Below are 15,265 nucleotides of genomic sequence, written 5' to 3'. Positions count from 1 at the left end.
GTTGACAAGCTTGGAAAAAAATAAAGCAAAAGTATTTTTAAATCTTCATGTTAGAAGAACAAAAAAAGCATCTTAGAGGGTCTATATCAAAAGTGAAAACTGGGGCTGGAACTTAACTCCAGCTTCATGCGTACTTCTAACCTTTATGCCAGTATACTGACCAGTTTCTTTAAATACAATAGAAACTCTGTCACTTTGAAGATAAGCCCTCACAGTTAGCTTAAAACAATAATTCTGTACTTTCTTTCCTGTTTCTAGATTTATTTTAAGTATTAGTATAAAATGTCAGAGTCTGATAGCAGCCAGATCAGTTTGTATAAAAAATCAACTGCCTGTTTGTAGTATATTACAGGCTATATTTGACACAGGAAAGCACTTAATCATGAATGCTATCAGCACACCACACCCATCTTTGTAAGTGCCTTATAAGCTAGATTTATCACCGTGAACTCAGACTGGATAGAGACAAGTAATAACGAATAATGCAACCCCCTTCTGCAGAGGTAGGGTTAAAAGTGTAGAATCCACAACATGACCATCAGACTACAGTTTGAAAGCTGTGCTAGAATCTATCAATGTCACAGAGGCATCAGGAGAAACTTTGGATTGATGTCCAGAGCATTTTTTCCACCAGAGTCAGCAGGCTCAGATAAGCAGATAAAGGAGAGATGAATCTGCCTCAAACACATGATCACACAGATTTTGCCCATTTGGGTATTTAAAATCTCTCAGCTCATTGTATTTGTACAGCAGAACTGACCATCCTTTAAAAAATTTGAATTAAAACCAGAAACACCTTTGCCATGTGTTAAGTTTGATCTTCTTTTACTTGCTTAACTTTGTATTTTTATTGTAGATTTTGAGCTAAAATATGCCACTTCTTGGATGTGTGGACTTCAAAAACATACTGAAAAATGTACAAGACAAAGAGGAGTGAAGACCTTTCTTCTTTTCTCTGTTGGCTCATGCAGAGAATACTGCTCCCCTCCAGAGAGGCTGCCCCTGCAGCTGCCCACCCCGTGGTTCTGTGCCTATCACTGTGCAAAGCTTTTCCAAGCCCATTATGGAGTCACCAGCAGAGAGGGAGCCTCGCCAAGGAGTCCAGACAAACTTCAGCCATTCCCCCAGATCACTTCTGCCCTTCTTGTCTCCCCAGCTAACAGCAGCACTTCCCAGAGAAGAGAAAGATCTGGGTGGCTGTAGGGACTGCCTCTCCTTTGTGCTGCCTGTGACCCCCTGCCTACCTCTTTCCTGCAGCCACTGTGCCCCACACCAGCCAGCCCATCACAGGGAAAGGAAGACAGAGAAGTGCAGCAGGAGGTCCATGGGGCTGGGCTAGACCACAGATGTCCTTCTCTCCTTTTGACCAAGAAATAAAATCTTTCCAGCAAAACAAGCAAAAAGTGCTTTCTAAAACCTTCAGCATTTGCAAAAGCCAGCTGGAGAGTAAGATGTGACAGTCATTGGAGGATGTGTTGTGGCATTCACATTTTTAACACACACTCACTACTAAATATAGCCAAAAAGAAGCCCCTTTGCCTGTTAATGCCATTTGTTCACATCAACCCAGTTAGGAGCCACATTTCAAAATCTGAGTCCTTAGATATTGTCTTGATTAAACAACAGGAATTTTGGCTGGAGTTTACTAGCATATTAGTTAAACCTAGCTCAATATTTTTTCTTATACAAAAAAGAAATATTTTTGCCTTCTGTATCCTCCCAATTTAAACAATACTTGCTGAAATAGTGCTAAACCCTCAAATGTGTTACAAGTTAATGCATCCATGGGACTGTTATTAATTTATGAATCTCCTGAACAGAGAAGGCACTGAAGTTAGTGATGTGTGTGGTTGTATATATTTTGGCAGTTCAAGAGAAATATTAATAAAAATTCATAAAAATATTACTTAGGTAGAACACTATTTGTGTAACAACCTGAAGAAAACACTCTGGAGTTTCCAAGGGTTGGTTTTCTACCTCATCTGACAGATGCCACCTCCTTCAACAGATGGTGCCCAGGTGCAGTGGTGAAGGATTTTTCCACGGAGACTCAGAGGGCAGCATGCCAACTGCTGTGCTGAATCACCAACACTTCCCAAAGCGCCCACGAGATCCCAGGTGGCCCAGCCGTGCCAGCTTGGGATGAGGTAATATGGCTGCAAACTAAATAAAGAGAGAAACCATTAAATTGACTTTAAAGAGATATGGCAGAGTGATATATTTCGGTTTTCAACAGATAAAGACCATTTTCATTCAGTGACCATGCAGAACAGACACTCATCCATTGAATAACTTCTTTTTGGATGCTGCTAATAATTATTTTTTTATTAAATCAGTAGTTCTATAAGTTATGTATTGAACTGCATAATGCTGTACCTGAAAGAAATAATTGGGTACACCTATTGAAAACTTTAAGCACTGAAAAACAACTTGACACTAGGAAGTGTATGCTTTACTTCATGACTCTAGCCCTAGATTTTTAATTTAATCCGCCAGCCAGCACTACGGACTTCCAATTTATTTATTACAGGTAGTGACCCACAGTTACCAGATCAAAGGTCAAAACAATGTACAAGAAAAAAATCTATTAATGAGATATCATTGGTATTCAGAGCCTTTAATTACATGAAGCATTAAATTAGCAAAGGAAAATCAGGTTTAGGAAGCTGTATAGAACAATCAAGATCCCAAATCAGCTCATTCAGGGTAGGCGAGACTAACAAGTAGATTCAGAAAGAGCTACTGAACTTCTGCATTCTAAATTCTGAAAAGTATCATGGTTAAAAATGGAAATAATCTCTTAGAAAGCTCAAACAGAGGTTAAATACAAGGATTATGAAATCACAGAACCACAGAATTATTTGGGTTGGAAGGGACCCTAAAGATCACCTCTTTCCAGCCCCTCTACCATGGACACGGACGCCTTCCACAAATAGATCACTCAGAGCTCCATCCAACCTGGCTATGAACACTTCAAGGAATAGGGCACCCACAACTTCTCTGGGCAACCTGTCCCAGTGCCTCACCACACTCACAGTAGAGAATTTCTTTCCAATGTAAATTAAACCTATGCTCTTTCGGTTTGAAAACATTGCCCCTCGTCCTGTCAGTAAATGCTCTTGCAAAAAGCCTTTCTACTTATATCTTTCTTGTAGGTTTGCTTTAGGTACTGGAAGCTTGCAAGTTGGAGGGTTCCATAACAGACCTCACCTCCCAGTAATCTGTGAGTTTCCCCAAAATACTATTTAATAAAATAATTAATATAGGATGCATTATACTTAAAAGTAGATTAAAAAAATAGGCAGAAAAATAACAATATAAAGGCAGTACTTGGGCATGGAAAAGCTAAAATTTGCTACCAAACTAATGTTAAATGAATGGATATCAAATTAAATGGCAAAGACCTATACATTTCATACAGGTAGCACTGGGAAGAAGTATTAATCAATCTTAGCTCATTAAATTGCTGACCCATCTTAGCCGCTGTTCACCCATGGATCCCTACCCCTGCTATCCTGCCTGTGAGCTGCTTTTCAGGATTCTCTGAACAGATTTATCCTTATGGGTACTGCTGTGACCTACAATCACAGAAACAGGTACAGAAAGAGAAAATAAATTATTATGTCTAATAATCACTTCTAAAGTTACATAAATTTATTATTGGGGTTTTTTTTCTTTTTTTTACTTGAAGTGAGTTTGCATCACCTCTTTATCAATTCTCTTTTGGTGGACAAAGTGGATCAAATGGGAAAAAATGCCACTATTTTTTTTATGGCTTCGAAGTTCCCCTGGAGAAACAGACTTCAGCTGGAAAGGGGTTTTACAACACCAATACCAGGGAAACCAGGGGCCTGAAATGAAGACCTAAGAAGTTCTGAATCTACATTTGCATGTTGCTGTCCTTATCTTCCATGTCCTTGCCAGGCAATATTGCAAAGACCCCTGCCCCGAGCACTTAGTGTATACTATGAGGGGTGAATCAATCATGAAGGTCCTAAAGGAGGAACAGAAAGATGTCAGAAGACATCCCCATGGCACAGGCACTGAGCCTGGCTCCAAAACCCACACACGAGTCAAATCCATGTCCCTACCTCAATGCTGACGCTCTGTTGCCCTGCTTGGTGCTACAGACTCAGTGCTCAGTCCAGACTGTGACACCCCTGTATGGCCTGCCCCAGGACTCTGTTCTTCGTGTGAAGGTGCTCAGCATCCACAACAGGGCTTCTTGTTTCTGTTGCTTTGGCACACACACTTTACCCAGCCAACATTTTAAAACTCTCCCAACAGGAGCAATGCACTGACCTGCACGTGAAGCCCATGATCACTCAGCTGATGGCTCTCTGCAGCCCACAGCTGCAAGAAGGAACATGCTGGAAGAGTTTCCTCTCCAGAGTCACCCATCTAGGCTTTCTTCCCCCTGGAAACCTGGAGGTGGTGGCTGCTGCTCATCAGATCACACGTATCTTCCACACCTCCTTCTCATGGAGACAGCTTGGATTCTAGGGACCAGACATACCCACAGCATCTCCATAGAGAGCCAACAAGGACAGTAGGTGGCTGGATGCAAGTTGCACTCTGTAGCTGTGACCTTCTGCGCTGGGGGATAACAATTTTGGGGTTTGAGTACACAGCTCCTTTCAGCCTTTCCCTTGTGCTGGGCCCATTCACACAGCCCTGTGTTCAGGTTTTAGAGGGGCACTACAGGTGCCAACATTCTCAGCTTCTATTTCTCTAATAAGGACCTGTGCTTGGCACCATGCTTTTGCTGGAGCTGGATAAATACAGAGGAAATGGGAAGTGGTGTCTCACAGAAGGTTTGAGCATTGTGGTGTCAGCCTCCATGTAAAAGAAATACTCTGCATGTAGTGGTCTCTGTGGTGTCCTGGAATTTGATCCAGCAAGGTGGAAGTAGATCCTTCCACAGCTACACAAAGAGCTCAACTCTCTTGGCCAGCATCAGAATGCTTGAATAAAAAATGGTTTATAGATCCATCATAGGGTACCTAACACTGCTAGTATTCAGAACTGGCCACCCCAGAACCCCACAGGCACATGGGCAAGAAATTTAGTATTCCAGTTGTCAGTGCAATGTTAGCAAAGGCAGAGGTGGCTTACATTGGGCTGTGCCTTGTGAGAATTGCTGACACTGCCCCAGCTGCAGAAATCATACCACCATTTAGGTTGGAAGGCCCTAAAGAATGAGTGAAACCATTTACCTAACGCTACCACATCTACCACCAAATCCCTTCCTTTTGATTTCTCAGCATTCACTACAGTATTATTATTAGTTCAGCTTAGTCACAGAGTCTTCCAGGGACAAACAAACCCAAATTCCTGCTGTTAAAAAACAAACAAACAAAAGAAACACAAGCAGAGAGGGGAAAAAATCAGGAGGAAAATGTCTCTTTTGTGCACTGCAGCACAGTCAAAGCAAAACACACCCATTCTCCCCCCCTACTTTGCAGTTCACTTTTCATTTGTGTTGTGTCCAACAACTGAAAGTTGTCTCGCTGCTGGACGGGACACAGGGATGTGCCAGAGATTCCCTCTTGCTCCCATGGGTGGGATGTGAAGAATTCCTCTCTTCATAGTTGACATTCCTGCTGCACTGAGACAATAACACACAATTCTTGTCCAAACAATCCTAGATAGACACTGTGATTTTTTTCTAATTATATAAATGTGAGAATGTCCATTGGATATGAAGTTTCCTGGCCAAAACCTGTGTTAAAAAGAGAATATCCCATGCTCACCACCTGCAGTTAAGAGACATACTTAGGGTGTTCCTATCCTGCCTTCCCAAGATTAATTATTCAAGACTGGAAGGGGGATTCAAATTCACACATAGCTATTCAAATAAATTTTACTCCAGGGAGATGCAGGAGTCAGTAATATCGTCAACTGCTCATTTCCCCTAATAGCAACTGGCACAAGCACTAAAGTCTGTGGTGGTGTGTATTGTACCCAAGCATAAACCAGGTGCTTTGTCATAAAGCCATAACACTTTACCAACAGCCTTAGAATAAAGTGTCATTTTGTCTGACATCTTTGTACTGTAGGGATGGGGTGGAAACAGAAGGGTTTGTGGTTGTTTGGGGGCTTTTTTAGGTTATTGGTTGGAAATACAAGCATGAGTCAAAACTGAATATGGGTCACGAACTGCCAGAGTGCTGTTTCTGATATGAAGACATTACTGTAGCTCGTTAAAAGCAAATTTCACTGTTATCACTCTCATCACCCTTAGGTGAGGTTCTGGTGGAACCCAGTGCAGACAAGTAGAGGAAGGAGATGGCTCTGATCTTCAGTTCAGGTTCTGTGTGTTAACAACCCACAAAAAATGGAGATGTTTATGTTTGTGGTTCCAGAGCAAACCAAAACGAAAGAGAAGTCTCAACTGCAAAATTAGGGTTTGGAGGTTGGACAAATTTCCCACTGCCTTGCCAGGCTGAGGTTGTTGATATCAGTGATTAATGTCCATCTGGGTTCTGAGGCTGTTTTTAATCAGGGACAGCATCAGAGCTCTGCAAGCACCAAAGAAACACTGGGCTGTCAGACCTGTTTCGTTGTGTAAAGTTGTCACCCCTGATTAGGTTATGCTTTATTACACTCCAAAGATCTCAGAAAGATTCTCCTTGTCCCTTTGCTCACATGAAGCTTGCTCCTTTTCTGTGCAGGCTGCCTCGACAGAAAACACTTTCTTCTCAAAATTAACTAAAAGTATCAGTTTTTAATTATATGGGGTTTATATATTTTATTCAGTTTTTAAATCTTGATCATTTTTCTTTGCCCTGCAATCTGATGGAGGAAATTTGGAATGACAGCATAGCAGATCCAATGTAGCTTGCACTCTGTACAGAGAAAGGTTATCTTGCCATTCAAAAGCAGACCTATGGAAAACAACAGAGTTAATTGCTTAAAAAAAGTAAATTTTTCTTAAGGCAATTTAGTGATACTGTAGCCCTTGTGAGTGGGCTGAGTGTAGCCCACGTGAGTGAGAAGTTCTGGCTCCTCTACAGAGCTACTTCTTTACGGAGCAGACGGAACTCTGTTGATCACGACACACTCTTGAAATATTCCTTAAATTCATAGACTCATATTTCAGAGCTACTTTACATTTATTCAATCTTTCTGATTTTACAGACTCAAAATCCAATAGCTTCAGTCCCTCCACAAGGTCTTGGTTTCCACAGTGCAAAACAGGAGTAATTTGAAACTACAGAAAAGTTTAGTGGGAATCAGACCACTAAATTTTTCATTCAGTTTATACAATTCCTGTGGAAGAGACAAGACTCTCCAAAAATTAACTCTGCCTACAACCACTTGTCTACAAAGTAATTTGGATTCTGGATGACTGGAAGTACAGATGTTATGCAGAGATAAGAGCTCTATCTTCTGCAAGGAACTATAAGCTGAATATCCATGGGATAGCTTAGGGAGCTATTTTACTATAAAAACATAGATTTATAAGTGCACACTTATGAACACTAGAACATGTAAAAGGGTATTGATGCATAGTGCAAGCTAATTTTCACAGAGCAGAGATCATTTGTGTTCAGAGTCTTTCTAGGCAAGTCACTGGCTTTCAGCCAAGCAAATTTTTTTCAACACAAGAAAAAATGAAATCACTTACTGGAACGAACCTACTGATTCATTTTTGGTCACTTTCACCACTCAGTCCAATGTCCAGGCACAAATGACTCCTTTTCCTGAGCTGGTCAGGACTATGAGATGCCAGACAAAGCCAGATTCTGCAGAGCTGTGTGGGAAGGGGAAGCCTGCAACCTACAGTCCTTAGGTGAGGAGCTCACTGGGAAGTGGGGCTGGACTGAGAGGCTCTGAATGAGAGGCTCTTTACTTAGGCTAGAGTGCAATGTAAGGAGTAGTGGCATACAATACTATATAATAAGCACACATACTTTACAGAAAACTTGGAAGTGGCTTTTAGAAGCACAGCAATTACAGCTTTACACCCCACAGAAGGCATGATTGCCATACCATGGACTGCAGATGTGTTTGGGCCATTTGGTTTTTTCAGTCATAATTTCAAGAGTCAATATATAAAATCTCTGTCTTGTCTCACTGTGTAAAGAAAAAAAGTCTTCTCTGGTATTTTTGTTGTTCTTCACCCTCCTTCCTAGAGTAAATTTCCTAGTAATGTTAAAGCAAGTATGGATTTGATGTGGGAACCAAATCTCTATAAAAGAAAAATTTTGTATTGCTCATTTTATTTGGATTCAGAATTAGGCAGCTAAGGTGTTGCAAACAATTCTATCTGGCACTAAAATTACATTATACTGATAGCAACTGCCCATCAACATGCAAATGTAAAAAAAGTGCCAACTCCATTTTTTCTTAAACACAGAAGTAATGCATGTGAAGTTCATCTAGTGACCACATGCAATAGAGAGAAGGGATTCATGACTACAAACCACTTAAATTTCTTGTAGTTTATCCTTTATGCCTCTGTATGTTCACATTTGATTTTGAGACCCTTGTTAACATTTTTTTGACTAAAAATCATCTACTGTTTTCTGTCTAGGTAGAAACCCCTTTACATTAAAATGTGGTGCACTTAATAAAGAAAGACTGTAAAATCTTGTCTCTTGCTTTTTATTTAAAGTGCTTTGCTTTTACTCCTGTACAAAAACATGGAAGACATTCTTGCTGCAAATATCTCAAAACTACATGGGTTTTTTTTGTAGATTGTAGATTTTTCGGTAGGTTGTAGGTTTGTAGATTTTGGGAGCTCCTTCATCACTAACTTTTTATGAGCCTGCAAGCAGAGGCAGGTCAGGTGAGGTTTCAGCTGCTTCATCCACAACACTGTCTTTGTAATGGAAATGTGAAGCGATGCATCAGCAAGAGAGCTGAAGAAAACTTACATTTCTTTGTTGAGGCTCTGATGCACTCATTTAGTGTTGACAGTAGTTTTAATACTGGGTGTTTCTCCAAATGTTTTCCACCACTTGACCAGAATAGTGGTCCCATGAATGATTTCTCTTAAACAGATGGTGGTGGGTCTGTGGGAGCCAGCAGCTCCTACACACACTTTCTCTCCACAGTCAAAAGACCAGGAAATAAGGAACAGCCATGATATGACTCAGTGCTGATTCCAGGCTGCTCCATAGATGGGATCACAGAAGCATCAGGGGGTGTTTCACTGGGGAGGCACTGATTATGCTGGTGATGATGAAGATCTGACCACTACTTTCAACATGGTAGGGAAAAACAGATAAACCCTGTTCTGAAATGGAAATCAAAGTCTTGTGATCACCTGAACATTTCTCCAGCATCTACCTTCTTCCTTTGCAAGATGATTTTTTTTACATATCCCCTTTACATAAGCATTTTACAGACAGCTTTACCTGCATTTTGTTTTAGAACCATGTCATGCTTGCTGCTCCCCCTTTTCTGGTGCATGTGTGTGTGCTTTTGTTACTTGTATTGTATAAGGTGCCTTGGGATATTCGCATCCTGTGCATTGTGTGGCATTGTGTTGAATAGGAGGTACAGAAATTAAAAGCAGGTCTCCTCCTACCCACATATGCCTTTTCTTTGCAGGTTTTCCTGGAAGTTTTGTGCGGGGAGGGAAGGGAAGAGGTAAAATATTACTTGGCTGAGGCTGCCGGATGCTGAATCAGCTGTGATTGCCTCACGTTTTCCTTTCTTTTAAAATAAGGGGTACAGTTTTCAAAAATGGCTATCTGAATTTTCTACAGGCCTTACCCAGCCCATCACTTCTCAGTAAGTCAGTTTTTAAAAAGTTGTGCATGTGCCTCTAAATCACATGGGACTCTGGATAGCATCTTTATAATACCTTTCTCCTAGGTCTGGAAACATGATGCTCTGGGATTATAAGGACCTGGTGCAGCTTCTGCAGGTTACCTCAGCGCTCATTATCAGCCACACATAGTTTTACCCTCCCAGAAGTGTTCTTTGCAAAAAACAGATCAGGCAGCCATACTCATTAACTAAAAAAGATGCACCACCATCTAAATCCCAAACCACACAACATCGTAAAGCATAATTTTGTTCCACTGCAGTGCTCTGGTTAAAGGAGCCAATGCCTGAAGTGCTGGCACCTTTCTGCTTGCACCTGCACACTCTGGCACAGATTGCCCTGATGAGGCTGCTCAGCCATGGTGTGGTGAAGCAAAAGTCAATGAACAGGGAAGAACTTCAGAAGAACCAAAGAAGGAGCATTGCATCAAAATCCTAAAAGCTCCAGAGATGGCCCTTTTCAGAGGTCTTACCCATCCTGAGGTTGCAGAGAGATGAAATCAGGTCTTGATTAGAGGTTAATAGCGGCTCTCTGGAGATGTGTTATCCATTTTTAGCAGGGGTCACTATTTTGCTTTCAAAACATCCAACATTCATCATAAAGAAATGAGGAGTTTGTTGTCTTTTGGTTGCAGGACAAACAGCCCCATAGCATCCAGCCACACACATGGTATTCATCTTTTCCAAGGCTGCTTCCCTGCTATGCACTATCTTACGCAGATAAAGGTTCATCCAGTCTTGCTTGCTACTGTGACTGAATGCTTGAAACCCTGGCAAAAGAGCAGAGGAAAATGGAGTGTTAATGAGGGCTGTGCCCTCCAAGCTGTGCAAGAAAAATGACTGCCACCTGCCAAGCAATGCCCTTATGTTCAAAGGTGACAAAAGTAATTGTCTATTACTTTTTTCTTCTTTTTTTTTCTCCTTTGTAGAAATGTGCATATATTCACCTGATAGCATTGGAGGTCTTGAGAGCTGGTTTTATATGCTTTCCTAGAGGTTATTAATTCTTCCTACACTGTTCTCAGTTAGATGGGGTACCTTATAATATAACTTCCTCATTAACATCAAGAGCTGTGATTATACAGTTGTGTTACCAAGGGCTTCAAAGACATGAAGCCTAAATATAATCTTACAGTACCTTGTTACAATACAAAGCACATCCTCTAATACATTTTTTTTTGTTTGCATAAAATGCAGCACAATAATGGTTCACTTGACCTTTGCCCCTTTGTATAGTTCATTTTAACATTGTTTGAGGAGCACAGAGTTTGCATTTTGCAGGGCACAGGTGCTCTGCCCCGCGCTGGAGGCTGAGGCTCAGCCGGGCGGTGTGCTGCACCACTGCTCCCCGCCAGCAGCTGGACTCTGGGGATTGCTTTTGTGGTCCACCAGGAATTTCCTGTGATAGAATATCAGAAACCTACTGGTGACTAGTAGGAGGTGACTTCACAGGGCAAAAGTTCTCTCCCTACAATAAACATTCTCAGCACTGCTGTGGAGATTTCCTACACAGACCTGACAGCCGCCAGCGACTTGTCATCCCGACAGAGAATGGCTCAGGGAGGGGATCCTCGCTGCTTGCAAGCATTTGACACTGTAAAAGTTAAGCTGCACCCCCAGTGCCATTTTATTAATGCCTCCTGAAAAAGAAATCAAGAGAAAAAGGAGAAATCAAACTACTCATGCTAATTTTTAAAATCCCCAGAATATTGAATAAAAAGACGTTTACAAATATACAAGAATACAAATCCACAGTCAAGGACAGAATGCACTGGTATTTATATAAATGTACAGTCCATAAATACCATATATCTTGGTGTCTGCAGGTACCATGATGCACATATTGTCCATATATACCATATATCCTGGTACCCGTAGGTACCATGGCACACATGTGGTCAGAAAACTAATACACAATTAGGAAAATGCTGTACTCCTTCCATACAGGGTTGCTGGGGGAAAAAAAAAATCACAGGGATATTCATCCACCAGATCCCTTGCAGGACACTGTCATTTGGAGGATCCAAGTAGTAAATCTGAGCCTGGCACAATTCCCTTGGCTAGCACTACTAAAAGGACTGTCAGGGGCACTAGATTTGTTTGCTGGCTGAAATATCGTGCAACTGGGCAGACTGCAGTGAAGTTTAGAGACTGAAATAGCTTTGGGGAAACAATACATTAATTTCCTGTGGAAAATACATCTATTAAAATGGAGACTAGCCTTGGTTGAGTCCAACACGGTAAAAAAGTGTACTGTAAAGCCTAGAAGAAAATACATCTCAGTGATGGCTTGGAAATAAGAAAGTGCTGAAAAGTAATATTGTCCTCAGAATCAGGACTGTGCAAGGGTTCACTTTGGTTGAGGAGTGAGATAGAGCAAAGATTTCCAGAAGGTATCTTTAAGCAGTCTCACAAACTTCTCTACATGCTAAAGCACTTAGGAACAAAGCCTGTGGTCATGGTCTTCATTACACACTTGCTGAGGTTTCCAGTCCACTGGACAAAATTTGACTCAAAGCAATACTGATTTATTTTGCTTCTGAAATCTCATTGTCACCTGGTGGCCATTTTCACAGGTGAGTCTTCATAAGGACTGGACAGAACTTACCCATCCCACATCTCACTTGGCCCTGCAACTTTTGCATCAGGAAGAAGGAAAAAAAGGCAGTAAGAAATCTGCAGGAATGCTCAGCAGCACTGGGGATGTTTGATGCTGCACTCCTTGTGTGCTGTTCCTGAAGTGCTTTTATATTCATTGGCATTTCACAGAAATCACTGCCCAGCCTGGTCACAGCAGTCTGTGCCTGTAGGCAAAGGTGTGAGGACTATGGGGTGAGCGCTTAAGCTCTTCTAAGCATTGTAGTGGGGAGGGCCAAGCCCTGATTTGAAGACTTTTTTCTTCTATATGATCGGATAAACATTTCTTTTCCCCCCATCCATGTGCAAACTATAAACCAGGAACTATATTCCCATAAGAGCTCTGACCATTCCCTCTTGGAGGGATTAATTTGAAGAAATAAAATCCACCTTATCCCAGAGTCTGCCAATAACGTGCTGGGAGACAAGATCAGTGAACTCACCAAACTTTTAGTGGCAAATAGATGTTTGTGCTGAAGGAAGACTAAATCCATCTGTCAGGTGCTTTTTTTTTTTTGTGATCAAGGCTGATATTTTTAGTCTCAGTGATTGGATTTCCAGCCAGTCACTGTGTACTTGGGAGGAAGAAACCAGTTTGGTTAGCTTTTTTTTCTGTTTCTCAGCAAGCAGAACACTGTATTCCATTTCTGTGGACCGTGACATCCCATGGCACATTAAAAGCTTTATTCAAACCACAAGACAGCCATATTTTACACTCAGCAGGAGACTGTAGGAAGAAGTATGAGGCCAGGGTTGTTCTGACTCTAGACAGTTTGTCTAACTGGAAATTAGGAAGAAAGTTTAGGACATTCTCTACCAGTTCATGTGATCCTGAAATAAATAAGGAGAAGATTGCCTCATTAGGGAATTTCTATTTATTACAAGAGACTCTGCATAAAGGAAGATTTATATTCAGAAGGAGTTGAATCTGCCCTTGTGCTTTTGTTCTAAGGCTCATCCATTGTGAAAGTATCACAAAACCCGTGGAAGCATCAAGGACAGTTCTGAAATAAGTAGGATTTTATTTTCTGGTCTACACCTGAACAAAGCAATTGAACAGTAAGATCTCAGCTTAGTTCATAAACCAGGTTCAAGATATGTGGGAACTCATTTTCTACCTGGGCCATATTTCATGTGCTGATCCATAGTTTTACCTCAAAATCATAAGAAATTAATCAGATAGTTGGAGAACTTGAGAAGTCCTTTATTAGCCTGCTCAGCATTTTATTCTGATTGATTTTTCCAAAGAGATGATGACAATAATTTCAGGAATCACTTCTGCCTTCTGAAACAATAATCTGCATTTACTGAACTCTACAGCAAAACTCTCAGGTGTCATTCATCATATATATGCAGAGTAATCATATTTCCTATGGCTACCCAGTCTACTAGACTGTCGTATATCAGACATATATCAGCAGCAGAAATTCACTGCTTCTACTTTTGTCATCCCCAAATTGACCATTTTGTGTTTGGGTCCACAGAATAGCACGCTACCTGATTTTAGGGTGAAAATTATCCTTTTCTGTAGGATATTTAGAGTACTGTGTTATAAACAGGTACCGCACATCACAAAACAGGTTTTCCACATTTTGGTTATGGAAATGAACAAGAAAATGCTGTGTATTTGTATAGTACCTTATTTTCCAAGGCCACTTGTTCCCATATTTGACTGCTTGGTGCTGTTTTCCCACCCAGAAGATTAAATCTCAGCATACTTCAATTCTCTAATTTGCAAGCAAGAGGAATAAATTTACTCCCAACAAACAGTAACTTAACAAGAAGGTCAGTGGGGCTGTTTGGAGAGTGATGTAGCTTAATATAATCCTAAGCCTTTTGAAATCTGGTCCAAACACATCATGCTTAATGGATGCTTTCCATCACCGTTTGTATCTACTAAGAGAAAGAAAAGGTGTCTTTACAAGCGGTCTTTGCTTTTTTGTATTGTAATACTTCTTTTCCTGGCAATCTTAAAGGGTTCACCACCACTTCATTATTTCAGTGTAGTAAGAGTATTCATCTTACCCTTGCTGACTTTACAGATATCCTCAATGATTGCAGCTGCAAACACCAGGAAATGTAAAGGTAATATAATGGCAGCTTTCCCATTTACTAACCACTATCTTTCAAAACTCTCCTTCCCCCCAAAGCTGCTGCTTCATTAAACTCCACGCGTGACTGAAAGCGTTAAAAGCTTTCACGAGTAATTCTTTACAAAAAAATAGACTTCTGGGGGACGCTTCCCACCGTTTTAAAGAGCTCGCTCTGCTGTGGTGCAAAACACATTTTGAAGTATCCCTGCTCCGGAGCCCCCCCGAGACGGGCGGCCTCAATCCAGGAGCTTTAGGTGCCGGCGGCGGCGCAGGCCGCGGGGCCCGGCGGCCCTGCCGGCCCGGAGCCGGGCTGCCCGGGGGAACAGCCCCCCCCAGCGGCCGCTAAGCCGCTCGCCTTCTCCCGAGGGCCTGGGGAGGGAAGAAACCCAGACGAACACGCTTCAGCCTTAATTACAATTTCTCGTAAGGCAGCGCAGGTGATGGGTGCACCTCTCACTGCAGAGCTCTGCGTGCTTGTCCCGCCGGTATTGCTGTACTCGCGGAGCCCTGCAGTCACCGCCGCGACCGGCAGAGTTACTCCGAGTGAATTAAACTCAAATTCAGTCCTGTGAACTGAAGCTTTTCACGCTGCTTTGTATCTGTCTCCACTCTGCACATTTTTTCACTTGCCGTTTCCAAACAAGAGCAACAGATTTTGTTAATCAGCGTCAGAAAGAAACGCGCTTGACCACCTTATCCACTAGTGGCAGAAAGCCTACAGTGAAGAACAACGTGTCTGCAAACTGGAGACTGCT

The 15,265-nt window shown here is 41.7% G+C and overlaps 1 long non-coding RNA gene across 4 annotated transcripts; it reads right to left on the bottom strand.

Moving 5' to 3' along the window:
• Positions 1-6,922: 6,922 nt before the first annotated feature.
• On the bottom strand, positions 6,923-15,041 carry LOC135279223 (uncharacterized). Of its 4 annotated transcripts, XR_010346516.1 has the most exons (4): positions 14,665-14,779; positions 12,861-13,248; positions 11,296-11,420; positions 6,923-10,550 (listed from the first exon to the last, which is right to left on the bottom strand). It is a non-coding gene; the product is annotated as an uncharacterized LOC135279223 (long non-coding RNA). The 4 variants fall into 4 exon arrangements; XR_010346514.1 differs by lacking the exons at positions 12,861-13,248; positions 14,665-14,779 and adding an exon at positions 14,926-15,041 and having other exon boundaries at positions 6,925-10,550; XR_010346512.1 differs by lacking the exons at positions 12,861-13,248; positions 14,665-14,779 and adding an exon at positions 14,443-14,647 and having other exon boundaries at positions 6,925-10,550.
• Positions 15,042-15,265: the final 224 nt, after the last annotated feature.

This window comes from Passer domesticus, chromosome 1, assembly GCF_036417665.1.
Source record: "Passer domesticus isolate bPasDom1 chromosome 1, bPasDom1.hap1, whole genome shotgun sequence".
Classification (NCBI taxonomy): domain Eukaryota; kingdom Metazoa; phylum Chordata; class Aves; order Passeriformes; family Passeridae; genus Passer; species Passer domesticus.
Note: the sequence above shows the minus strand (reverse complement) of the source record. Positions and strands in the feature narration are given on the sequence as shown.